This window comes from Rutilus rutilus (genome assembly GCF_951802725.1).
Source record: "Rutilus rutilus genome assembly, chromosome: 20".
Taxonomy (NCBI): domain Eukaryota; kingdom Metazoa; phylum Chordata; class Actinopteri; order Cypriniformes; family Leuciscidae; genus Rutilus; species Rutilus rutilus.
Window position 1 is genome coordinate 14,514,392 of NC_140225.1, and position 25,192 is coordinate 14,539,583.

General features: G+C 37.4%; 1 long non-coding RNA gene across 2 annotated transcripts in view; it reads right to left on the reverse strand.

Moving 5' to 3' along the window:
• The window catches only part of LOC311279578, a 163,073-nt gene that overhangs the window by 18,263 nt on the left and 119,618 nt on the right, over positions 1-25,192 (reverse strand). Inside the window, exons 2-4 of one of the 2 annotated variants that reach the window (XR_014625569.1) lie at positions 10,795-10,934; positions 4,269-4,339; positions 3,814-4,152 (exon numbers count right to left, since the gene is read on the reverse strand). This is a non-coding gene — a long non-coding RNA (uncharacterized lncRNA). Of the gene's footprint in view, positions 1-3,423; positions 4,153-4,268; positions 4,340-10,794; positions 10,935-25,192 lie in introns of those variants that run through there. The other variant, XR_014625570.1, reaches the window with a different exon arrangement.

Sequence of the window (25,192 nt, forward strand, 5' to 3'; positions counted from 1 at the left end):
GTTTGTGGGTAATTCTGTAGTGTTCACATCCAAGGGACATCACAGGACTGCGTAAAAAAAAAAAAAAAAAAAAAAGAACTATCAAATCTCAGCATCATTAATAATAAAGTGACTTCTGAATGTCCCAAGAACAATGGCATTGTGTGTGGAAGTGAAGACAAATTCTTTCCTTTTTCTCTCCGTGACGCTCCTCTATCTATTAATAATATTCACATCTCTTTTTTTTTTCCATGCTAATGTGATTTTTAAGTAGGGACTGAAACTAAGCAATGTAATCTTGAAAATGATTTAAAAGACTTTTACAACCAAGGTCTCTTGATCTCGCTCTGATCAACTGCACAAAAACTGTTGTTATAACAAGAGCGATAAAAATCAACGGTGCGTTCTTTATGTGCTGAAGTTTTTGGAGTTATCTTTCCACAAATGCGAAAAGAAATCTACTTCAACTTCTTGGTGAAATGGATATTGTATTGCTCAAAGGCTGATAAATGCAGATTGAACTTTTCATTTTTATCACAAGATATAAAGCGAACAGTTCCTGTTTTAATCGTAATGAATTAAGCATAAAAGAACAGTCTCGCCTGATAACATTTAAATGCATAATTCTATCTCTATATAAGATAAGGCCTTTACAAATATCCCATACATTTAGTTCTGCTATGGTTCTGGGAGGTCTTGAAGTGTCCACTTCAATAAACATCGAGGTATCCTCACAGTCACCGTGCAGAAATCCGTATCCAAAAACACAGAGCCGAAAGGAGACAGTGTGATTCAAAGTCTTTGGTCTTTGTCAGCGTCTGGTTTTCCCCAGGATTGGCTAATGATAGTGGCTCCAGTGAGTCATCTTTGGGAATGATGATCAAAGCCAAATTAAGTCTGACTTTTATGCAAAATGTAATATGTAAGCCTCCAGCAATGTCTTCGCTATTGATTTTTTTTCTTTCCCTCTCTCCATTTTTATCCAAGCACAATACACAGTGTGAAATTCGAAGAAAAGGGTTCTCTCCGCAAAAAAGATTGGGGTATCCGAAGTTCTGCCTGTTTTCATTTAGAGTCAATTTCAAATATAAATGGTCATGTTCAAGAATAAAGTGTGCCATTCTGTATTTAGAATTGGCACACAGGAGTTAAGATGGTAAAATGTGTCATGAGTGTTTCAAAAAACTAAACTTGTATTACAAGTAATAATGGCACATTTGTAAATTCTCTCATTTGGGTTATTAAAATAAAGAATTTAGATTCTAAGTTGTATGATGATGATGACATACACACATTATCAAGTTTCAAGATCTTTTAATGTTTCTGAAAGAAATCTCTTATATAATATAATATATATATATATATATATATATATATATATACACTCACCTAAAGGATTATTAGGAACACCTGTTCAATTTCTCATTAATGCAATTATCTAATCAACCAATCACATGACAGTTGCTTCAATGCATTTAGGGGTGTGGTCCTGGTCAAGACAATCTCCTGAACTCCAAACTGAATGTCAGAATGGGAAAGAAAGGTGATTTAAGCAATTTTGAGCGTGGCATGGTTGTTGGTGCCAGACGGGCCGGTCTGAGTATTTCACAATCTGCTCAGTTACTGGGATTTTCACACACAACCATTTCTAGGGTTTACAAAGAATGGTGTGAAAAGGGAAAAACATCCAGTATGCGGCAGTCCTGTGGGCGAAAATGCCTTGTTGATGCTAGAGGTCAGAGGAGAATGGGCCGACTGATTCAAGCTGACAGAAGAGCAACTTTGACTGAAATAACCACTCGTTACAACCGAGGTATGCAGCAAAGCATTTGTGAAGCCACAACACGCACAACCTTGAGGCGGATGGGCTACAACAGCAGAAAACCCCACCGGGTACCACTCATCTCCACTACAAATAGGAAAAAGAGGCTACAATTTGCACGAGCTCACCAAAATTGGACAGTTGAAGACTGGAAAAATGTTTCCTGGTCTGATGAGTCTCGATTTCTGTTGAGACATTCAGATGGTAGAGTCAGAATTTGGCATAAACAGAATGAGAACATGGATCCATCATGCCTTGTTACCACTGTGCAGGCTGGTGGTGGTGGTGTAATGGTGTGGGGGATGTTTTCTTGGCACACTTTAGGCCCCTTAGTGTCAATTGGGCATCGTTTAAATGCCACGGCCTACCTGAGCATTGTTTCTGACCATGTCCATCCCTTTATGACCACCATGTACCCATCCTCTGATGGCTACTTCCAGCAGGATAATGCACCATGTCACAAAGCTCGAATAATTTCAAATTGGTTTCTTGAACATGACAATGAGTTCACTGTACTAAAATGGCATCTTTGGGATGTGGTGGAACGGGAGCTTCGTGCCCTGGATGTGCATCCCACAAATCTCCATCAACTGCAAGATGCTATCCTATCAATATGGGCCAACATTTCTAAAGAATGCTTTCAGCACCTTGTTGAATCAATGCCACGTAGAATTAAGGCAGTTCTGAAGGCGAAAGGGGGTCAAACACAGTATTAGTATGGTGTTCCTAATAATCCTTTAGGTGAGTGTATATGTATATATATATATATATATATATATATATATAAAGGCTGCATGTACATATTTTATCGAATCAGTAACAAGAGTCATTTTGTGAAATATCATTACATTTAAAATAACTGTTTTCTGTTTTAATATATTTTAAAAAGTAATTTATTTCTGTGATGACCATGCTGAATTTTCAACAGCCACTACACTAGTCTTCAGACATCATTCTAATGTGCTGATTTGGTGCTAATCATATATATATATATATATATATATACATATATATATATATGCATGCTCAGTTAATTCTTTATCAGTGTTAGTTTCACTTTCACTTAAATTTGATTAGTGCTGTTTACTAGTTGTTTTGTTTTCCCAATAACAAAAGTTCTGAATAGGTCTAGCTCATACTTATAAATAAAACACAGCAATGCAGAAACCAACTAAATCATCCAGTGTGTAAAAATTGCATTTCTTGACAGGAAATAATGCTCCAGGAACCATGTAATTCAATAGACAACTCAAATGCAACTCTATGACTGGCTCAGAGCTGTTTATTTGCAATAAAAACAACCACTGTAATAATCCCAAATAAGTCAGAGTAACAGTAAAAGCTCGTCTTACATGCCGTGTTTTCATAGGCTCAGTGATCTAGGGGCTTACACTTTATCTTGAGGACCTGTGCACTGCTGATCCAAACAGGCACACCTGGAGCCCAAACAAAACCCGAGCACCTGCCCACTCAACCTGCGCACGCGGCCTCTTTTCTCAGTGTGAACCGTGTGCCAAAACCCCCCCACTGTGAATGCAATGGGAATCCTCTTTAATTTACGCTCTGTAATACCTTTATGGTTAAAACTCCAACTTGAAATGAAATATTGGATGGTACTGATTGATTTCTGCTGGTGCCGAATGATGATAAACTGATATGGTTATATATTAAAACCAATAATGGTTTCTTCAGGAAGGAAATGGAGGCACAGAGTCTCCTAAAAAAAATATTCTACATTCTAAAAGTGACATAGATAAAGTTTCAGAGGGAGACAGCCTCATTGAGTTTTCATTCCTAAAACGTCTGTGAGTGTGAGGGGCAACAACAAAATACAGGGTGAAAGTCATTTTTTGAGGAGGTGGTACCTCCTTTTAGCACAATCATTGGCTAATTTTGTGGCTGATATCATATTCACAACAAATGCAAATCCGCACTAATGGGTCAAACTGGTGGAAAGAGAAGAACCACAAAGTACACTCAACCAGAAAAAAAAAAAAAAAAAAAAACCTCACCTGTCAGGGATCAGCTCCACCACCACACAATCACAGAGATCGCTGTCACCTGAGTACTAATCACCCGCACCTGCAAGTCATCTGATCATCAGCACAGTCAGCACAAAAGCACTCACCTCACACAGTCACATTGGCTGGTCTTGTTTGAGTAAGGACTCACTTCCCTGTTATTCTTACCTTCCTACAATTGATGTTTAGTGTGATCGTCTACCGTCCTGTTTCCCCAAAGTCTCCATTGTCTTCCTGGTTCCAGTCATCACTCAGCTACTTACCTCTCTCCGTTCCACTGTGTGTACTCCAGCGATCTCTCACCACAGCACCCACGACCTCCTTCATCATCTGCAAAAGAACCACAGACTGTCAGTATGTCTCACCATCATTATTCAAAGACATTCTCCCATTATCGTCACCCACTAGTGCTCACCGCTACTTGTTTCAATAAACCTGTTTCTTACCAGTATCATTTTGTCTTGAGTCTCTGTTCCACAACATCACCACGCACAGCAATGTCCAAATCAAAATGAACCTGAAATGGTATAAAAACACAGAATATGTGAGCCTTTTATTACCAAAACTACTACTATTACTAATAATAAAAACTAATTTAAAACATTAGAAATGTATTTACTATAAAAATAAAAACTTAAATGATTATTATTATTTGTATTGAAATGAATTACATTACTAATAAATTACAAACAACAGAGCAATAAAATGTTGGTTACTGTAATTATTTTTGAAGCATATAGTTTAAAAATGATAAAAAAAAATGCTTAATGTGACAGTTTTATTTAATGTTATATTAACATACTCAATGTTGTATATTTTCTTGGATAGTCAAAAAAAAATGTGTTCCACAAAATGTAAATGGAACAAAAATTTACAGTAAAAAACAAACAGAAAGAGGATTGTGCCTCCCCATTTCAGAAGTCCACCAGACACCACTGATTAAAATCACATTAGGGTATAGAATAATGGTTTTGGGGGTTTGCACTTGAAGTATTTCTGCACTTCTTTGAGAGACTGCAAATCACCGCCTGCATCCATACACATCCTGAATAAAACCCCTTTTATATTCTCAAAAGCACTTCCATTTTCTAAGAGCTCCATTCGGTTGGCTCTGTGCATGGATGATGGTGACAAACCTTTAATTTCCCTTGACAAGCTGTCGACAGCCTCCTTATGGAGGACAGGTGACTTTTCAGAAGGTTATTCATGTAATTGTTTATTTATCATCGTCTTTCTGCTGAGAAATCCCTCGCTCTCTCTCTTCTCTCTTTTTCTTTTTCTATGTTCCTGCTTACATACAGTATAGTAAGGTCTCTTTAACTAACATTGGCTTTTAAAGAAGTCCTTCGCTTTGAAACCTGAAAGAACCCACCTAAGGCAGCCAATAAGAAGAAAACAGTGCATTCTTGCCGTTGAAAGGCCTGATTAGAAGACACAGGGACACATCTCTCTCAGGTTTCAAACTGACTTCTAGTCTACCTACAAAAGCCATTCGAGCATCTAAAGAGAGTAACGGTCATTGTTACAGGTCAATACAGCGTGGATGCGAGAGACATTTCTACAATCTGTTTGTATGTGTGTGTGTAAATCATGTTTGTCAGAAATGATGATGACAGCTTTTGATGGAGTGTGAGTCTGAGCCGGCGTAGAAGCCATTTTGTTGCTTGCCATCCTTGTAGCCACATGCATAACGCGCGTTTAATGTGATTTGCCCAGGTTTATCTGGCACTGGGCTGGGCCTGATTGCCGCTCGCGTTCCTGCATACTTTTAAGGATGTCTCTTTAGAACTGTCCAGACACATAAAGTCCCGTTTCATAAGCCCCTCTTTGCATCTCCACCAACCGCCTTAAGTACTTTGAAGAGTCTTAGAGTGCACTTCACAAATTTCCACACCGGGAGCATATCAACTGTCAAAAAAATCAAGCTTTCCCATTCTTTAACATCTTTTTTCCACGCTTTCTCCCAAAGCCTTTCCAACTTCGCATCAGGTTTGGCTAATACTTTTTTAAAGCATGTTTCCACAAGATTTATCACAAACTTTGACGAATCAGCACTCCGTTAAACTCAAAGTTTGAAGGCAAACACTTGTCCAAGTTTTTTTTATTTTTTTTTTAAGGCTATGAGAAGGGATACACGAGGTAAAAATCACAGATCTGCGCTTGAATTAGAACCACCTCGACCTCTTCATTTTTAAAAATACCGTACGTATCAGCGAAACAGCAACAAGGCCCTGTGCGCACACCATTGTGCATGTCTGTGATCATCTAAAGAAGTTTCGCTGCTGAGCTTTTCGTTTATGCAGAAGTTTCCAACTCTTCAGGGTGCCACGGGTCTCGTCTCTCCCCCCCCGTTCTCCATCCTCTAGTTTTTAATTCTCCTTTTCTTTTTCTTCAACTCCTTTCCCTTTGCTCACACACGGAAGAGCATCATCTTTGCACATATAGCACTGGGTATGATGAGGGATTCAAGTAATACAAGCATCTGCTCAGGGCTTTTGTGTTCAAAAGATTCAATTAAAAAATAATTACCAAAAGATTAGTAGTAGTCGAACATGACTGTACTGTTTGAATTGATGTTTCTTTTCATGTGGTTTAATAATAGAATGCTTTCTTAATTAAGAAAAAAGGACCGCTGCAGTGCACCCTGACTGAATAAAAGTTTGTTTGATGTGTTGTAAAATTAAATATTTTTTTGATCTAACAAATTAATTTTCCCCCCCTTTTTCCCTTTTTCACTAGCAGGAGATAAAGACAATTTAATTTAGATACCAATGGCTAGAACAAACCATTCCCTGAGCTTCGGTCAACGAACGAGCTATAAAACCAAGCCCAGAACAATTAATTGCTATGGTGTTCATCTACAGCGCGGGGTTAGCGACGCACGGACGTGATAGAGCATATACGACGGGTAATGATATCGGGAGAGAGAATCCAGTGGAATTTTCTCCTTAAATTACCTTCTCAGTGGTGTCCCACACCGTGTGGCTAATGCACAGCTTACAAATCCCATGCGTGTATGCATACACAGCGGGAATCTCCTGTGCTGCCGTAATTATCCCGCCATTTTAATCTCTGATGGCCTTATGTGAGATTACACACGCTGGAGCATGTATCAATGCTCTGACTCGGGCTCTGCTACACCTCACAGTGCGAAACTGAGCATATTCATGAAGCCGGGCTATAGCGATGTCTGATTCGTGAGCAAATTGTACTTTTGAGTCTGATCTTTTCAATTAATCGTTTCAACAGGTTTATAAACAAAACATTCAAATTGGAATAGGTTCAAATGGTTAGCAATTCACTGATTTAAAAAAAAAAAGAGAGAGAAAAAAATGAAATAAAGGGGGACAAATTAAACTGGTAATTTATTTCAATGGTCCACTTTAGACATTCTACTAACTATAAGTAACTTTGCAACTACATGTCATCTAACTCTCTGTAGAGTATTAGTAGACCGTCTGGTTAATACCTGCTAAGACTTTATTTTGATGGACCTCGACAGACATTCTACTGACTATAACTTTGCAACTACGTCAATTTATTCTACCGACAAAAACCTTGACACCTAGCCAACCTAACAGTCTACATGTCAACTAATACTCTAATGAAAATAGCAAAGTTACTTATAGTTAGTAGAATGTCTAAAGTGGACCATCAAAATAAAGATAACCATTAACTTTTCAGCAAGGATGTGTTAAATTGATCAAAAGCAACAGTAAAGGCATTTATAATGTTACAAAAGATTTCTATTCCAAATGCTGTTCTTATGCACGTTCTATGCATCAGATAATCCTGAAAAATATTAAGCAGCACAAGTGTTTTCAACATTGATAATAAGAAATGATAATAACAAATCAGCATATCAGAATGATTTCTGAAGGATCATGTGACACTGAAAACTGCACTAATGACTGCTGAAAATTGCCATCACTTAAACAAAAAACAAAACAAAAAAACCACACATTTTAAATAGAAAAAAGTTTTTGAAAACTCTGGATCTTTTCAACCCCAACCTTTTGAACAATAGTGTATGGTTATAACTTCGGTGTTTGACACAAAGACAACAAAGTTGTTTTTAATAATAAAAAAACAATGTATTTAAACATAAAAAAATAAAAATAAAATAAAAAGATTTAGCATGTTTAAATAAATTGCTATTTACTAAAACAAACAAAAAATAAAAAGCCAACTTACTGAAAGTTCTCCAAATAAACATAAAACAGTCAAATGAACTGAGATATATTTATTGTAAGTGTTCATGCATCATACTAAGTTGTTTCAACAAATTCGTTACTTAAATTATGAAAACGTACAATGTTTTGTTGTTCAAACTAAATCGTTTTAGTTTTCATTTTTTGTTAGCGTGTGCGCAGTTTGAGACTTCAGCTACTCGGCGGTTAGGTCTCTGTCTGCAGCTGGTGAGAAGTCGGTAGCGGAGTGCTGCCTTCAACTCAGCGTTTCTGCAGAATCACTGGTATGTATTAATCATTTTTATAATCGACTGTATGTTATTTGTCATATATGATGTATTGTGCTCTTCCCAAACTGATGGCCTGATGTAATTCACCAGTGCTGCAGATTTCACACACTTTTGGGTGCTTTTGCCAATGCTGATGTTAACTAGCGGTGTCCAATCCAGCGTTCCTAAAGAGTCACTGGTATGTATTAACGACACACTGACGGGAATATTGTTCTTTGTGTTCTTTGTGTTGTAAAATTTAAACAAATTTAAAAAAATATATTTTTTTTTATTGTGAATACATTTTTTCATTTTAAATTAATTCATTAATGATTTAAGTAATTTTTGATGTGCTATATTAGACATTTTTGAAGTAGAAATCCGTTTTGAAAGTTCAAAACATTGTTAATTACAATAACTAGGTTAGCTGAAAGAAATATTGTTTAAAAAAAGGTACAAACTAAGACTTGACTTGGCCTTTAGGGACTTGAACATGTCTGGTATTTATCATTTTTATAATCAACTGTATGTTTTGTCATATCAAATGAGATGTTTGCTCATTATGTATTTACACTAGTTGAGTTCAGAGAGAGATATAGCCTGCCATCTGCACTTTTTCTAAAGGATGAGGTAAACCATTTAATAGCAACTGTCAATATTAATTATTATTTTAATTATTATTTCTAAATATTTAGAACGTTTTAGGAATACTTATAGTAGTAAAACTTTGTGATGATTCCCATTTACTTTTTTTTTTTTTACAGATCTCCATGGAGTTTTCGTGTATCTGTAACGTCGATCATGAAAATCTACTTTGAATGAACACATATAGAGAGGAAAATAGTCAGTAAATAACTTTATAATATCAGTTATCAATATCATAAATTTAATTATGACATCAGTCTGTTTTTCATTCAGTTGTCAATTGGGAAACAGTGCATGTTTTGTTGACAAATTTTATGATTTTACATATTTTTTGATGCCACTGTATGTAAAAGAGCAATCTGTACATTCTTTAAAAAAAATCTTTGTTATGGACCAAGTCATATCGATTTGGAATTACATGAGGAAGAGTAAAAGATGACAGAATTATAATTTTTGGGTGTGCTGTACCTTTAACTCCCAAAGCAGTAGAGATCCCTATATTAAATTATTAACAGTGCATCTGCAGATTGAAAAAAATATATATATATTTTTTCCTTTCTTTTTAGGTGAGTGACATTACCACACGTCAGAAAACAACAGATCTTGAGGGATTGCCACTTTTCCAGCATGAAAACTCTACAAGTTTACTCAGGATGCGTCTGGTAAATTACCATTTTCATTTTCATTTCTTGGTCATTTTTTAAACTATGTATGTTTTACATGTATTCAGGTTATTTACACAACAACATGAATAATAATAATGTTGTTGCTGTTATTACTTTTAAATTAATACCCCTATCTCATGAATTATTCTCCCAGGATACTGATCCTTTAGACCACGGCACCAAAGATGTAGACATCGGAATCCTTACTGTGGCCGAAGATGCCGCTGTTACATCACTACCAACTCTGACCAACTAATACTGGAAGAGGCCATTGTTCTTGAGGACATTACAGATCTACCAGCAGCATACGCTTGTTCGGACTCATGAATGCACTGATTATGGATTATCCAAAAGAACTGAAGTATACTTTCAAAGTAATCAGAAGATTTTCATGGATCTTGGAGGTACCTTCTCTGCAAGAGTGCAGTCACTGAAGTTTAAATTTAGCTAAATAGACAAAGCCATTTTGCAAATGTCATGGGGAAATTTGTGTGACATTCCTCCACTGGACACTGTTTCTTTTATAGTTAATGACTAAAAAAACAACAACAATACTGCTCTGTCAGGAATGAATGTTACTACCAAACATTTGACAGTAGCCATTGACTGACGCAGTATTTTAAGGCTACCGTCAACTGTTTAGTTACCAGCATTCTTCAGAATATCTTATTTTTAATTTATTTAAAAATTATTTATTTATTAATTTATTTATTTTAAAAGTTATTCATTAGCTAAACATGACTATTTACGTTGAAGCAACTTATGATTTTAACGTAAACTTTTGAGTTGCGTGGACTTCAGTCCCTGTTTGTGGAGTTTACTCAAAACAGAGCTTGCGATAAGTTGCCTTATTTTTTTTAAGTTGACCCAACTTTTTTTTTTTACAGTCATGGTGTAAATGAATATTAGTATTGTAAATTGCAATGCAAATTAAATTAAATGTTATTATCACCAATACGTGTCTATATGTTGGATGTATTTGAGCATATAAAATGCCATGCCAGGATGTTATGGACCATGTGGTGGAGTACAGATGTAAAATATTCAATGAATAATTTTTTAGCCAATTAAATTAAACGCGCAGTTTGAAACACAAATTCACAGAAATTAGTCAGACTTCCCTTCACTATTAGGCTAGGCCCTCTGTTACTCCAATGCTTCAGAGAGCACACACACACACCCTTCTCTGTCTGCTCTCCTCACCTCTAATCCACACTGGAGCTGGGGCTGTCAGAATCCCCGCTAACTGTCACACTGCTGACCACTTCATCTGCTCCCCCACAGACGCACAGGCCCGACTCCATTTGACCGGACACTGACCTCAGCCAAGTTCAGCTGGGAACCTTCATGGAGAGGAATAGCGAAGAAAAGAGACAGGGAGAGAGAGAGAGAGAGAGAGAGAGAGAAAGAGAGAGATAAAACAGGCCTGTGACAAATCAAATAGCCTCTGAGCTCAAGGCCCTGTGCTTGCTTTGCTGCCTCATAACCTTATTTGTTCTGAATATCGCAGAATAATAAATGATTTCTGTCACACTTTTCAAACACCCGTGCAACTTGCACGCCGTGTGTATGTTGGATAATGTACACAGAGGGGCCTATCTGGAAGGAGAAGGAGTTTAGCAGAGAGAGAGAGAAAACATGGGATATATTTGATTGTCATAAAAAAGGCCTTTGCAAAAGGGAATGAGAATGAAAGCACTTCATGTATTCAGAGATTGCTGCTATGCTGTCAGTGTTTTCCTCTTTGTTTATACTACATTATTACATCACTGGCGGACCTCATATGCAGAGCTCCAATTGGTTTATCTTCAGTAGCATGTAGACAAAATCATTATGAATGTGATTCAAAAAGCAATCCTTTAGAGACTTTAGAAACATTTTCGGTGACTTTATATGGATCAACTAAAAACTAAATTAGATTGTTTGTTTGAACTCAATTTCAATAAGAAACAATAATAATTATTATTATTTGTATAGCTGAAGCTTACCAGTGTTATTATAGTATTTATTAATATTTTGAATTAGCTTTACATTTTGAATTTAAGTACATTTAAGTTTTAGTGACTTTATAATGTGCTGTTGTCATTTTTATTATATAGATTTCTTGTTATTATTATTTGTTTCAGTTAGTTTTAGTAATTTTAGTACTTCAACTTATTTCAGTTAGTTGGCTATTGGCAACATTTACCATTTTTTTTATATTTATAACATACATTATTTTATGTTAACTTCATTTTAATGAATTCAACTTTTTAATAATAAAAACACTGATTCAATTATTAACAGATCAATGACTTGCATTTAACGACAGAAACCCCATTTTGTTTTTTTGACCCGGTTCGTAACAGCAGTTTAAGGTTCAAGGTGACCCGAGCTGTTCTTTGTTAGTGTGGTTTTAACATATCCAAGAAGCTGCTCTGAGTGTTAATTATGCCTGAAAATCTCAAAAATATATAAAAGAAAGAAACAAGTTTCTCTTTTTGGGGGAGATTAAATAAAATGTTCTTGGCGTTCTTTATCTTTGAATTATCTGCCTTTGTCTACTTTGACTGTCCCTGAATATTCAAGAAATGAATGTTGGCAGAGAGAAGAAAAGATATTAATTAAGAGTAGATTCTGCATTGACTCAGACTTGTACATAAGACAAAAGGTTAAGTAAATGCCAGGGCTGCTATGTCACCTCAAACAATGAGTATTAGCTTTGGAATCATTAATGTCTGCTGAGAAAACACAGTAAAATTGGAGTCTTGATTGCCAGAAAATGTGAGGCCAGGGCTGTTTCATTTCAATCTATAGTTAAATTAGCCTCCGACAGCGGGTTGAAAACACACAATTAACTGAGCTAGGTGGGGCGTAGGGGAACAGCACCTCTAATGCACCGCTAGATTGAGATTGAGCCAGGCTTCCAAATAAGAAACATCTCATCGGCTTTACAAATCAAAGAAGGGGCTCCCAGGCTCCAAGCCATCTAACCCCGCTGAAACCCGCCGGTGTGAACTCATTGTCAGGTGCTCACTCTCTCAGGACCTTTGATGGAGATGAATTTTGGTCAAAACATTGGCATTTCAGTGCATTTTTACATGTACAACTCATCGAATAACAAACAGCATCAGGCTACAAAAACTGATGAACATGACAGGGAGTGAGATGGAACAAATAAACAAATGAGCAGGATGAAAATATATAAATAAATGGTTGAGGTGCTCTGAAGATTTCCCTCTTTAAACTGATAGAAATTGCAGAGGCATTTGAGCAGTGCCGAGGTAGCGTTTCCAAGCATATGGCGTTTTAATTCCTGTTTGTCTCATCTGGGTAACTCCGGCCCAGCAAATCTCCGACTCCATCCAGGGAAATATCCAAAGAAGTGAATGCTTAAGAACAAAGGGCTTCAATTTTCTCTGTAATGGGTGTTTCATTCACCATATTTTCCACAGAATTATGAAACAGAGAATTCGGTTCGCTCACTGATTTATTTGCAGTTATCATCTCTGCCCGTCTTTTCTCTCTCCGCAATATGAAAATTAACAGACATTTCAAAAGTGTTGTATTTCCACAAAACTGCTCCATCAAATAAAGCACACAAATATCCAACATTTCGCTCATGACACCAAACATGAGACCGTCCTGAACAAGCGGCGTGTTCATTTTTAATCACGAGTCGCCTTTGTGGCTGTTGACAGCTAGTGAAGTATGACTAATAAGAGCGGTGTTGTTGCTTCCCCGCTGAGGTGGAATGGTCTCTTCAGACACAGAGTCCTATAGATCATAATAAATTTCATTGCGGGATGGCTAATAATCTCACTGTTTCACTTTGGTGGCAATCACAGCTACTACAACGCGTCATGATTCACCAATTAAGAGGCCATATTTCTGCAGGCTGCCAGTGCAAATGGACAGCAAGTATTGGTGCTAAGCTGAGCTCAGTTTCTCACTCGCTGTAGCATCTAGCTATCCTGTGAGATTTAAGCATACATTTATAAATATATTATATACACACACACTGTAGCTATATAACATACTCATCTGAAGACACAATGAGTTGTTCGAGGAGAAATGCGATTACACAAGCTTGAAGCTTTATTTTTTTTAGCTTTCCAAACTGCCATTTTTAAAACAAAATTCAAACAGTTTTGAGTCTAACGTGGCGTGACAGTTAAAAATGGCAGCACAGAGCATGTGTTAACCGTTCATCTCTTTCGCTTTACTATTAGTTAAGGCACGGAGAAAAATGAACACCAGAGGATGTGCTGATATTGTAAATGTATTTTGATATATATGTACTTTATTAGAACAACATTGGTTTTAGTTACCCATACTGATGTCTTAAAGTCCCACTGTAGGCAGGGCCGGATCTAGACATTTGGAGGCCCTAGGCAAAATTCATGTTGGAGGCCCCCCCACCCCCAATAAAACACACTTGAAACAAATATGATTCCTAACCTTTTTATTTATACAACATTTAATTTTAAATTTAGTATATTTTTACTTACACAGTACATAAGTTTGGACAAATTACTATTTGTAATGTTTTTGAAAGAAGTCTCTTATGCTCATCAAGCCTGGATTTATTTGTTCAAAAATACAGAAAAATAATATAGTGAAATATTATTACAATTTAAAATAATGGTTTTCTATTTTACTAGGCTATACTTTAAAATATATTTCTGTGATGCAAAGCTGAATTTAGTGTCACGTGATCCTTCAGAAAACTTTATAATATTCTGATTTATTATCAAATGTTAGAAATGGTGCTTAATATTTATTTTATAACATGTGATACTTTTTTTCATGATTCTTTGATTATTAAAAAGTTGTTTTAAAAAAGTCTTCAATATCACTTTTATAAATTTAACACATCCTTGCTGAATATTCCTGTTTTTTTCTGTATTTTTGATCAAATAAATGCAGGCTTGTAGCATAATAATAAACTTCTTTCAAAAACATTAAAAATAGTAATGGGTCCAGACTTGTTACTGGTAGCCTATCAAACTTTATCTAAGCTAATCTCTTTTTTGTTTAATGAAGATGTTATTGTTCTTGTTGTTATTTTGCTGTTTTATTCAGTTTATTCACAGTTCCAGAATACCACTTCAGTAGATGAACATGAACGTGCTTTTATAATTTTTCTGCGTTATGGGCAGGATTTTTCCCTCCCATTTAATCAATATTGACTGCAGATATTGTCATATTATTAATATCAGTAATATGTTATTATGTATTGCATTGCTACCTTAAATATGCTATACACAAATCAAGTGGAAGAGAAAGACACGATCGCTACTGAGCAGGAAAAAAAATCTAAACTAATATTCGTATAGGCTATGATGTCAGGGTATTATCTAATCATCAGCATCAGAATATAGAAGATAGACCCATAGATATGAGATCCTTTATTTGAAACATTTAAAAATGTTGCAGTGTGTTGGTTTTTTAACTTTGAATACAAACGTCTTGTCTTTTACTTTTGCAGCTTTTTTACTAGTCAGCTCTGGACGCGATGTTATTCATTGATTGTACGCGCAAATTCAAAGCGTCGCGTCTGGGCACGTTAATGACGCTCGCGCGCTCTTTTAAACTCACAAAGCGGTGAATGATTTTTCCAGAAATGACGCTGATCTACAGTAGCCCACAAGTTTATATTTAAAATACATTGCAATCACACCAAAATCGATGACCTGCATTACGAGCTGTGCTTCTTTGCGTGCCTATTTCTGCTTTTGCTTCGCACTCGCAGCACCTGATGGATGCGTTCGTTGACCGCCTCTGATCGCCTCTGACGTCCCCTCGGACTAAACTGGCTGGCGCCTCTATACAGTCATGGGCTGGCGTTAATGTGACGTAATGTAACAGTCTATGGTTAAGATAAACATCGTCACTATTTTTAGTTGATTAATAGGCTACATTTTGAAATAAATTGTAGATAGGACATTTAAAATTTTTTTTTTTTTTTTTTGTCCCTCTGTCTGGGCCCCATCCCGCCAATCGGGCCCTAGGCACGTGCCTAGTTTGCCTTTGCGTTAATCCGGCTCTGACTGTAGTCAGTAATTTTATCCTTTAAAACAACTCTTTGATTACCAAAATTACATATTTAAAAGTTCATGGCTTAAAATTGCTTGACTGTAACTCCACACCCTTGCCTCATGTAGTATACGCAGTTCTATGAATATGCAAATTAGCCTCCCCTCACTGACTCACACCAGCTCAGAGATCCACCCGTAGACGATCACACGTTGACGTGATTGGTTAAAAGGTAGTTTGTGACGTCAGAAACACAGCGATTTCAGACTTTTTGAGACTGTCTTTGATTCACCGCAGTTTTAAGCAGAAAATACTCAGCAATGGTGTTGACTTATGAATTTGTACATGGTTTATCTTAAAGCATATTAAAAACACCACATATACATATAAACAACATAAAAAAGCTTGATTTTTACCACAGGGGGACTTTATTTTTGTAATTTTCTCAATAAATGTTTCCAGTAACAGTCCATTTTCTTAAATACAATTTTTATGACATAATACTTATATTTAGCACAGCTCACATGCCGCGTTGTGGCATCCTCATCTGCTGCCAGATGCCACCCCTCATGCTTGCTAACATGCTCCTCCACTAAACACTGCAGCGCAGAATGACACAAACCCTCTGCTACAGTTTAGAGGCCTGCAGAGAAAGAAAGCCAGAAAGCGACAGGGAGAGAGATAGATAGAGTGGCAGCGTGAGAGAAAAAGAGCCATGTATGCCGGCAGTGCCCACACGACGACAACATCGATGCTAACAAACAAACAAACCGGAGCCTCACTTCCTGTAGCACATCCCTCAGCGCGCTGCTGAGCGAAATAACTGCACGAGTTATCTTGAGGGAAAACTCACTACTGTTTAACAGCCTAGGACAACAAACAAACGTAAGTCTATTGTTTATTCTGTCTGCGCTCGCATTACATCACGGCTTCAATTACAGTATTTTGGTTATTACTGCCAGTGCTGTCTCCCACTAATGTGACAGCTGTTCCCAGTTTTACTTTAAATGTTTGTAGGTTAAATACTGTGTTTTGGATAATGAGAACAATAGGACAGAGAAGAGCCCCTGGGGGCCCTGTACACTGCAGGGCAGTCTGAGGGTCTGGCCTGGAAAATCAAGCTGTGGGAAGACGAGATACAAAGCATGGGAATCAAAATAAATAAATAATATAGAAAAATTGGACAGAGAAGCGTCGACCCCTGGTCCCCTAGGAACATGTGCGCCTCTGATCTGCCTAGTATTTCAAGAAAAAGTAAGGTCTTGAACCCCAATCCTTAGACACATAACAAAGCACACTTTGCAGCTGCCATGCACAACTATGAGCTCGGAGGCCTGAGAGAGTCCCAAGACAATGCCCTCTCTATCAGCCCCAGGACAAATATCTAGACAGCAATATTTTCTGCTTCAACGGCTGCACTGCATGTAACTGTGAGTGCGAGAAGGGAGAGAGGAAGTGAGAAAGAGTGTGCCAAATGATTCCTTTAATAACTCATATACACCTAAACAAACATCAGAAGTACAGACTTATCACACGGAAACATGGGCACAACCCAACGAGCATTCCTGTAGAGATGGACATCCACATTTAGCCTGTCATGTGGCTATGTGGGTAAATACTGAGTAATACAGACGCTTTCATTTTTGACACATTCTACACATCAATTTATATCACACGGAAACATTTCACAATTTGTATCAGTCCGCTTTTTTCTGCCGGATCTATACAGACAGCATTTCTCACAGTGAGCGTCAATGGCGGAGGAACAAACCCACTATAAGTTTACAAATACTACTGTTGTATTTATACTGTGTTACTGTTATGGATACACAGAATGTAGTTTTTTTGGGTGATAATTTAGTTGTTTAGACCTTAAATATGCAATTTATATATAAACATAGCGGCTATTAGAAAATTGGTTTCGATGTTTTCGGAGATGTCAGCGGCCATTCAGCTCTCATGTACCCGCTGAGAACAGCTTTATCTCGGCCAGTCCTTCGGAAATGTGCCACTTATGTGGTTAAGCATGAGATATACTTAGTTTTGTCATCATACCAAACGGGCAATCTTTGGTCTTAATAATCGATTACTTGTTCCAGAGCAAATCGATTTGGCTAATGGCTTTTTTTTTTACTTTTTTTTTCTGTACTAACTAGAGCGCTGCTTTTGTATTTTTGACTGAATTTTTTGCTTGTGTTTATTCCCTATTGTACAAACTTCTTATAATTTTATAATGGCTATTATTGTTCAATAAATCATATTTCATTTTATATAAATTATATGCTGTATTTGGTATTGAGAAAGGGTCCGTTAGTGATTATGATTTTGACTTCAGTGAAAATGACATAATTATGCCATCAGATGGCGGCAAAGACTGTCTTTATGAGTGAGTCACTAGCAATGACTTTTATATCAAAGGGGACTGAAATAAGGTTGTAAACAAGGACAATATTTTCTACTTTAAACAACACCTTATAAGACAAATGCATTGACTAGTGTTGTCATGAGAAATCCCCTCTGTTAAAATGATACAAAGACAAATATATCACTTTCCTCACTGGACATTCAAACTGATTTTTTATTATGAATGTAAGATTGACCCAAAGAAATAATGCTACATCAGATGCAGGTAATACTTTTGCTTAGTCTATCTCTATCTTTCATAACATTCTCCTCTGTATAATACAAGTTAAAATGTCTCCAGTGACATTTTAGAATTAGTAACAGCGGGTGGGATCAACTGTTAAATTGTCAACTTGAGATTTTTATCCGTAGTGGAAGGAAGCAGTTCAGCACAAAATAGGGTTTTTAAGGAAACTTTTTCTTATTTATTTACACAGTTGAGCCATCAAACTGTTGTATAAAATCAATATCAAACTTGTAGTCGTGCGATATGGCTCTATATCATCATGGCTGTGACTGCCTGCAGCCTCGTCCATATAACCAACAGCAGTGTAGCCATAATATTTAGTTAAACACCTCTTTTCACTGACTATTTGTTGAAGTTTCAGGCCCTACTTTTTTTCCCTAAAGTGAGTTTTATACAAAGTGAACAACAGTACACTTATTGTAAGGACACTCCCTCCGAACCAACCAGAGGTTAACTGTCTTTCTCAATGACACAATGTAAAAACCATCCCATAGTGGGTCTGAACCAATAACCTTTCAGTTACCACTATAACATGACCCCATTGTGTATTACAGATGGTATAAATATGCATTTATGTAACAACGTTTATAAATAATAGGACGATTTAATCTAATAACAGCGCTTCGTACTACCAGAATCAAAAGGATCTTCAAATGACTTTGCTGTGCAAGAATATCATTGATTAAAACCATACAGGTCTCTTTAGAAGTGAACTCATTTCATAGCTAAACGCCTCTGATGTCCAGGGAAAGCTACAGTGCAGGTTGCAGTAAGATGTAGGCCAAACCATGACTGTGTGTTAATGAGAACACTGGTCTAAGGGCTTGAGAGCTGGCGTAGAGGTGCAGGCCCTTGACGAGATCCCACCTTGCCTAGTGTCGGCCCCTGGCTCCAGACTAACTAACTATCCATCACTGGCGCACGAGCCTGCAGTGCTGCTCTATAAAAAGGGGAGGGTGAACGGACTTCCTTTCAGCAGGTCAGCTCAGCAATTACACAGATCCAAAGGTACGAGAGGACAAAGCCCTGCTGCAGGCCTCACCCTGACCGTCTGACCCCGTCAACCTCAAAACCAACCACAGATACAGTCCTTCATTTATTTACACTGAGCTCTGGAGTGTAAACAAAAACTCAAAAAACTCATTAATAACACATCGCACTTGAGATAAATGAGCTCGCTTTCAATGCAACCACTAGTGTTGTTCATCACCATAATTTTTAATTGAGTTTCCCCCTAAATTTCTTTAACAACTGCTCGGTAGACTCGTCGACAGTTCCCTCAGGGGAAAATGGGTGATACCTCAGACGCATGAATAGTTTTGATATATCAGGATGCAAAACATCAGTCAGATGGTGTGTGCTTTTTGTGTGTAACCTCCACTTGAAACGGTGCGGCTTGTGCGTAGCTGTGGGCTCGGGTACGGAGCAGAGCTATGAGGAGACCATATGGCAGAAGACACAAGAGTCTCCAGTCAGCATTCCCCTCCACCACCAGAGCACGGATACACATCAGTGCTCTCACTTTCTCCCTCTCACTCGCTCACTCAGACACTCTACTAATTGCATCCTGTGTTTGTCAATCAAAATCTATTTTCCTTTCCTTTTTTTCCTTTGCCTTTTACCACCTTCTATTAATTCCCCAGTTGCTCAAAAGCTCTTTGTCACATTTAACGCATGTGATGAGGGCTGGTTTGTTGAAATGAATTCCATCTGAATTGAATTGGATCACAAATGTTGGCCGGGCAGCGTCAAACCCCTTGGAATTCTACACAACGCTCTGTCGAAACGTGAGGGGTTCTGTTGTCACCCAAACCACACATTTCATTTGTATGAGCAAATCACGCAGGAGAAACTGAACTTTCAAGCTGGGTCGTGTTAAAGTCGCTCTCCTACTCAGAGCTATTCAAGAAAGTCAAAACAAATTAGTGAAGCATTATAGAGATGATGGAGTTTGTAGAAATAAAACAACTCCCTGATGAACAGGCCTCGATTGTGGTGGATTTTTCATTGTCTTTATAACTCTTTCCAGCAGGAAAAGCACATATTATGTATTGGAGGGAAAATGCACTTCTCCACATCGTGGACAAGAATACAAATCAAAATTGAATTATTGGCAGAACTCCATTAGGAGTAATCAATTTCAGTACAAACATTGCGGGTCGGTAAGATGTTAAAATGTTTTTGAAAGAAGTCTTTTATGCTCACCAAGGCTACATTTATTTGATCAAAAATACTTTAAAAACAGTAATATTGCAAACTATTATTACTATTTAAAATAAATGTTTTCTATTTAAATATATTTCAAAATGAAATTAATTCATGTGATGACAAAGCTGAATTTTCAGGAGCCACTACTCCAGCCTCACACTCCAGTGTCAAATGAACCTTTACAAATCATTATAATAAGCTGATTTGGTGCTCTTAATATAATTAATGTTGAAAACAGTTATGCTACTTAAAAGGTATACTATGTACCTTGTGGCCCTCTAGTGGTTAAAAAACAAACATGCATGCATTTTGCGGAAGAACATGGTTTTGGTTGTGCTTCGGCTCTGCATTTCTGTGCGGATGAATATGGTTATCCTACTGCTCATAAACATTCACTACTAGGCTTAAGAGATTTAACTAGTTTGATGGAAGGATCTCATGCTGACTATCTGAAGACATTATCTGTAGAAATACCCATTAATAGACACAGTACTTCCTTGAGATTAAATTAAATTAAACTCTTCACAATAGATAATGCCTTACAATGAAGAGAGCTGTTAGAGAGCTAAATAAGGCAATTTATCATTTCAATAAAATATCTTAATCACCTGTTTAGTAATAAAAACGTATATTTTCTGAGTAATTTTCCGCATAACTTTTACAACATTTCAAATCCGTCAGTTTTCTCCATCTCCGAAAAGCCAGGCTAATGTTGATTCTCATTTTATTACGAGCTCTGTCCTGTTCTCTTTTTGCCAGCAGAAGCTCCTCTGTTCTGCCTTTTTTAGACAGGTGATTCCTCGGAGGTTGGAGATTTAGCATAATCCGTTCTCACTCGTTGTGACAACCAACCTATGCCACTCCCACACCAAAGTAGCTGGAGCAACTTTTCTCTATTTATGGATATGACAAGATGTGCACGAGCGAGTGTCGTATGAATGCAATTTCCCGTGAAAACCATCCCGCTAGGTCTAAAACATAAACACTTATAGGGCCCTATCGCAATGCAGCGCCAAGCACGACGCAAGTGTTTTTTGCTAGTTTCAGTCTGACGCAGTTATCATTTTCATGTCCTGCGCCACGTTGTTTAAATAGCAAATGCATTTGCGCCCATTTGTGCGCCCACGGGCGTGCTGGTCTGAAAACGAGGTGTGTTCTGGCGCATTGTTGGCACATTGCTATTTTGAGGCAACTGAAATAGACTGTGCCATTGACCAACTGAAACCTGGTGTAAAGTCAATGGCGCAATATATATTTTTTGTTATTTAAAGAGCGCGTTAGTAATGTGCCTATAGGCGGGTCCACAACACGCGTACACTCTGCTTATTAAACACACAGGGACGCACAGCAGCACACAAACATGCCAAATATTTAAAATAAAAGGATTACAATGTAAAAGATTATTATTGTGTACATAAAGATATGGTGGAATCCGGCTTGTCCCGTAGATGGTCTGCTTGCGCACTTTAACCTTGCGCTTGAGCAGTTCCGTTTGTGCTCTGGAGACGCGTTTGGTCTTTACACTATCAAATTCCGTCATGTAAATAGTGAATCTGCCATGACGCGAGCACAAGAGAATGGGAGATGAGTCTCTAATTGGTTTAACGCACGTAAATCCCAAAACACACCTATTACTCATTAAGAGAATAGGGACAACCCCTTTAGACCATGCGCCTGGCGCGACCATTTTTCCCGTAGTTAAACTAGCAAAGGTGGATTCGGACACGCCCTAAGTGAACTTGCGCCGTGCACTTTAGACCATGCATGCACTTAGATCGTTAAAATAGAGCCCATAATAGGCTTACCATAGTGAATCCATTGTGAAAGGGAAAGACATATACACGTTTTGGAAGAAGGATTGATGATGTATTGACTACTGATGATGTGTTACATAGTATACCTTTAATATTTTTGTGGAAAACATGATATATTTCTTAGTATCATGTCTTTGCTGTAACTTTTGATCAATTTAATACAGCCTTTCTGAATAAAAATAATAAAAATTGACCACAAACTTTTAAATGGCAGTGTATTGTTCATCTCTATTCTCTTCAAATGATTATTAGTACTGTGAAGACTGTGTACAAAGGGCAAAATACTAATGCAAAAACAAAGGCTATGTGTGACCTATAAAGTCCTGGAGTGGAGTAAATTACCAGAGAATAGCATCTTTCTAAACACTGCGCACACCAAAACTAGCACCCCGGTAATGGGAATAAATCAATTTTGGCATCTTCAGAAGCACCACTTGAAGTACGGCACTAGAAATCCTGTGTGTGGATCCTTATCTGGAAAGGTCAGAATGTAATACTCCCTCACTCCAGGAAAGAGCTCACCAAGCACATGCTTTAATTACTGCCCATAGGACGTGGATTAAGAGACTAAATGAAAATGTCATAAAAACGACGAAGAGAAATCTGTGTTATCGCTGCTTTAACTGATCTTATCATTGTGCCGTAATCACAATCACTTCCATTGTTCAGGGTTGTGCATCAAGGGCCTTTACTATCCAGCGGTAGTGCCGACGGTTCAAATATCAGCACATTTGACATCTCCATCTTTGCGACAGTTTTTATGCATTTTATTTTGTGCAACATCGATTTGAACAGTTCATTTTGTGTGATTTTCCTTAAAATTGCTCAATTGCTCCATGTAAAGAAACGTAATTTTTACTAAATTTCTAAAAAATAAAAAAAGTTTTTTTTTTTTTTTTTAATATAGGTGGCGTATTGGAAAGAAAGTAGTAGAAAGATACGATGCATAGATGACAGGACCAGACTCAACCATACATTTCGGACGTGAGCACCAAGGCTCAACGTGTTAGAAAACAAACACTAAACACTATAGGCCACAGGTCCAGCAAATCTCAAAACAAAAATGTGACTATCTTGTTTAGGTGAGCTCATTAGCTATATGTTTTGTTTCTCAATTGGAACCAAAGTTTGAATTGGTTTCACACGTTTTGGTTCTGGATTTTACTGATCTGTAACTGTGAACGTGTGACTGAATCATAAAGCCTGCAGTAGTTGGTCCCAGGTCACCATCATCTTTGCCTGGTGAAAGTGTATTTTAGCAAAGGTTTGTAAAAGTTTGTAACTTTCATGGGGAGGTCGGCAGTTCCAGCGCTTTGTGAAGCGAACGGCAGAGATCAGACAGACGTTTCTCCTTCGTTCTGCCGAGAATAGCGCTGGTAATATGGGCTGGCAGCCTCTGTCAGCTCAGCCTGCACACCTCTCACAAATTAGGACCTATTTATCCAGAGCACCCTGCACTCAATGGAAATGATTACCAAGACAGTCAAACCCTATTTACACAGTACGTCTTCATCAAAGCAGAAAAAAAAGGAAATGACATATTCTATTTCAAGGACTGTATCTAAACGAGGAGGTAGAAAAGAGGAGCTGAACGTATGTTATGTGTTAGTTTTACAAACAAATACAAAAGACCAAATCTGCACGATATGCCGAAATGCATGTTTAGGTTACTTGCTCACTTTACATGTACGCTTAGATCCAGCACAACTGCGCAGATATCATGGCATACGCAAAAAGAAAATGTGTTATTGTTAAAATAACTTCAAGGGCTTTTATTTTCTTGTTTATTCTTTTTCTAAATGAGATCAAAAGAAGAGTTGAAACCATTTAAAACTTAAAACTCAACTGGGAAATAAAAGAAAAGTAGAAAAAGGAAAACAATAATAATGAAATGAATAGATAAGCCAACAAACGAATAAACAAATAAAAGTACAAACAATCTGAGACCTGAAAGATCCTGAGAGAATTTCCCTCTCGAGTTGATTTCTTTTTAGCTCTTTCATTCTTTTTAACTCCAGAGGGCTGGCGGATAGAAACTCTCCAGATCCACTGGTCCAGTGTGACTTGGATCTAATTAGTTGAAAGGAATGAATAATTATCTCATTTCTATTACACTCTATTTGCATGTGATACCAATCAGTAAGACAGTTGTTTTTCCATCACTGTGACCTTGTCTTGCGTATCTTGCAAATACATAGTGGGTAGTAAAGGGCAGTGACCTTGACCTACAGTCAAAAGTAATTAGATGATGTGACTGTCGAATACACAAAAGATACGTAGAACCGTACAAGAGGGCATCTAAAAAGTCCAAATCTCTCTCTGGATCTGTTTAAACCAGCTCCATGGATTGTGACTTGTGTGACAAAGCGTGACTTGGATTTCAGCAACAGACTGTCTCGATGTTACCTGAACAACTTTTACACACAATGGCATATTGTGTTATTGTGATCCAAGGTAAAATCACTCTTTTTTTTTTCCACTTGAGATGGAACCACAGAATAACCCTTCTATAAAGTGAAAGAAAGATAGATGGATAGGATAGATGGATGGATGGATGGATGGATGGATGGATGGATGGAAGGATGGACGGATGGACAAGGGCAGAAAAAAAGAAAGAAAGAAAGAAAATCAATGCCTCAGACTTGCGTTTCTTACATTCAGCTGAAGGGTTTGTAGAGAAAAAGAGTGCAAGCTGAAGCGGAGAACATTTCAGGTCAATAAGGAATCAATAATGGTGGGTGAATCTACACAGAAGAGATGAAAGCCAGTGTACAGGGCTTTGGCCTGGGTCATTGTTCGCAGGATTAGGCCATAGAGGAGGAGAAATGTTATTCTACAGTACTTCACTGCAAACCTTACAAGAATTAATTTGTGCAGAAATAAAGGTAGCTGTGATGTAACCGATGATGAA